Below are 3132 nucleotides of genomic sequence, written 5' to 3'. Positions count from 1 at the left end.
GCCTGCGTCGCTTTTTCCATAAAAATCAATACTTCGATAAATAATGAAAATTTTTAATAAAAAATCGCGCGATGGTATAGCGAAATTTGCTATTATATTTTGGTTACAATATCTTATTTAGATGAAAGTAAAAAGGAGAAGAAGAAGAAGAAGAAGTGTATAGTGTATAGTGTAAACTGAGTATAATAGCGCAAATGAAATGTGAAATAAAGTGGCAATACCAGCGATTTGAGGTTATAATAAGACTGCTTTTACACAGTTCAAGTATTGAATTCAATTCTGCTCGCATGTGGAAGAGAGGGGGTGAGAAGAAAAGGGACGAGTACACATGCGTCTGTACCGTCAAGTCGTTTCAACTTTCTTGCTTTGCTTTTGGCATTTTCGTTGCTTCCCATTTAAAGAACCAAAAACTTGAATTTAATTTTAGCAGGCGCAAAGTTTGTTTACTCTGTTTTATTAACGAAATATATAAAATAAAAGTGAATAAATGATTTGGTTTGCATAAAATAATAACCGGAAACGTTTTAGTAGTGTTTTAAAAGTGGAAACTGGTGATTTAGTGCATTTTTGACGTGGTAATTGCTCATAGAAAACAACGAAATTTAACAAAAGTTTTTTCTTCATAACTTTTAAATGGTTAATAATATTATCTCACCCCCTCCGGATTGTTATTAGGGGGGCCGAAACGCGTCGTTTGGTACCCCTCCCGACTTTTCCACACCTTTTTTAGGGGTTGTTACCCCACCCTAGAGAATTACCCTCATATTTTCCTCAGGCAAAGTTTAAAATTAAGTATTTAAATAATAATAAAGTGGATTCCTTTGCGACAACAGCGCTATTAGTAGGAAAGAAATAAAAATGCGGTAAAATAGGCACTGGATGTGGTACAAAACGTGGATTCCTTTGCGACAACAGCGCTATTAGTAGAGAAAGAAATAAAAATGCGGTAAAATAGGTACAGGATGTGGTACAAAACGTGTTAGGGCTAAGCCATAAAAATGCGAAACAGCTGTACGTTATACTGAGCAAAATTAGTTTGGAATTATCTAATGAAGCAATGCAAATAAGGCAAAGTTTAATTAAGACTTTGTAAACAATTGATTTAAATTCATTTCTAATTTGCATTAGTAAAGAAAAATATCAACTTAAACGTCATTCCACTACAGCCGGTTCTACGTACCGGAATGACTCGGGTTTCACCCGACCAAGGGCTGTTGTTTCGGCGATCGTTAGGTCAAACCCAGGGCCAGAAATCTACACCTGCTGTGTATGCCGGAGACGACTACACCACAACTCCACCTCTGTCAAGTGTAATGCCTGCGGGGGGTGGAGTCACCTTAGAGTCTGCTCAGGACTACGGACACATAGACAGTGGACCACGTCGTACGTGGCCCCCTGTTGCTCAAACAGAGCAGCCTCCACGGCTAACCACAGTCCGCCCGAGCAGCCTCACACACTCACACAGCAGCCTCACACAGTCACCACAACACAACAACATAATAACACCACAGACCGTACCACAGCCACCACAGACCACATAACACACACAACCGCACCACCACCCACACGCCGCCGCCAACAACTCCTGGTTCCCCCTACAATCTGCACGGTATGTCAGACCAGAATATTCCGTAATGTGACATCAGTCAAGTGCAACACCTGCCTTGGCTGGTGCCACTTTAGGGCATGTTCAGGTCTGCGTACCACGCGAGATTGGACGGGGAACTTCGAGGGCCCGTGTTGCGCTGCTCGGTCGCAGACTTCAATTGCGACGCCCCCCACCACCACCACAGGGCGGCAATCACCTCAGCAGCACACACAGCCAACGGCGGCAAGAACATACACCTCACTTACACCCCACATCACGACACGTCTCCCGAACCACATGAAGCTCCTTCAATTCAACTGTAACGGGCTACAGAGCAAGATTGAGGAGATAACCGTCTTCATGTGTCGGCATGGTATATTAATAGCTGCGGTCCAAGAGACGAAGTTGCACAGCAATTCAACTTTGTTGAATTGCGCCGGGTACAACGTGCACCGTCGAGATCGCGAGCGAGATAATGGTGGTGGCTTAGCGTTCATCACGCACCACACCGTGCAGTATCGTCTTATCGAAGCAGACATCGACCGCAGGGATACCACCCTAGAATGTCAGGGCATCGCTATCCGGTCAGGCGATGTCGAGCTCGAAATATTTAACATATACATACCCCCTGTCACCTGCTGCCCGGCAGGATATCACCCTGATATAGGTGCGCTCCTCAGAGGTGAAAACCGTATGGTAGTAGGTGACTTTAATGCGCACCACGATCTTTGGCACTCAAGCCTGTCAAACGATCGTAGGGGAACAGACTTGGCTGAGCAGATAGACGATTCGACATTCTGCACAATGAACGACGACGCACCCACCAGGATTATGGGTAACTGCAGTAGCTCGCCAGACATCACAATAGTCAGCGCTGGTCTGATAAACAGCATAACGTGGCGACCTATGCTGACTCTAGCATCAGACCATCTACCCATAGTCATCTCGATTGATAAACCAACCGACTTTGCCTCCGCCAAACACCGGACCTATGTCAACTTTTCTAAAGCTGACTGGAAAGGTTACGCGGAGTTTACTGAAAACACCTTCGCATCGCTCCCCACACCAACCGACGTCCATCTCGGTGAACGTAAGTTCCGCAGGGCTATCACTGCTGCTGCAGCTCGCTTCATACCGGCAGGGTGTATATCGGACCCACGTCCAAACTTCCCTGCCGAAGCGGCTGTTCTAGCCGATGAGCGTGATAGCCTTCGTCAGGCCGATCCCGGAGATCCCCGTATCAGGGATCTCAACGCGGAGATTCGGCAACTTGTAAACGTACATAAGCGGAAGAAGTGGGAGGAGCATCTGAAGACTTGTAATTTCACCTCTGGTGTGAGCAAGCTTTGGTCAACCGTGAGGTCATTGTCTAATCCGACGAAGCACGACGACAGAGTCGAAATTTCCTTCGGCGACCATGCTTCGTCGGACCCGGAGCGATGCGCGAGCTATTTTAGCCGGCAGTTCATACTGCATCCTCCGGTGGACAAAGCCAAGCGTCGAGTGACCAGAAGGCTGCACAAACTGCCAACAACTTGTGCCCC

Source organism: Rhagoletis zephyria, unplaced genomic scaffold (assembly GCF_001687245.7).
Source record: "Rhagoletis zephyria isolate East Lansing unplaced genomic scaffold, Rhagoletis_zephyria_1.1 Rzeph_scaffold_04273, whole genome shotgun sequence".
Lineage (NCBI taxonomy): Eukaryota > Metazoa > Arthropoda > Insecta > Diptera > Tephritidae > Rhagoletis > Rhagoletis zephyria.
The sequence above is the reverse complement of the archived record's forward strand: the minus strand, read 5'-3'. Positions refer to the sequence as shown.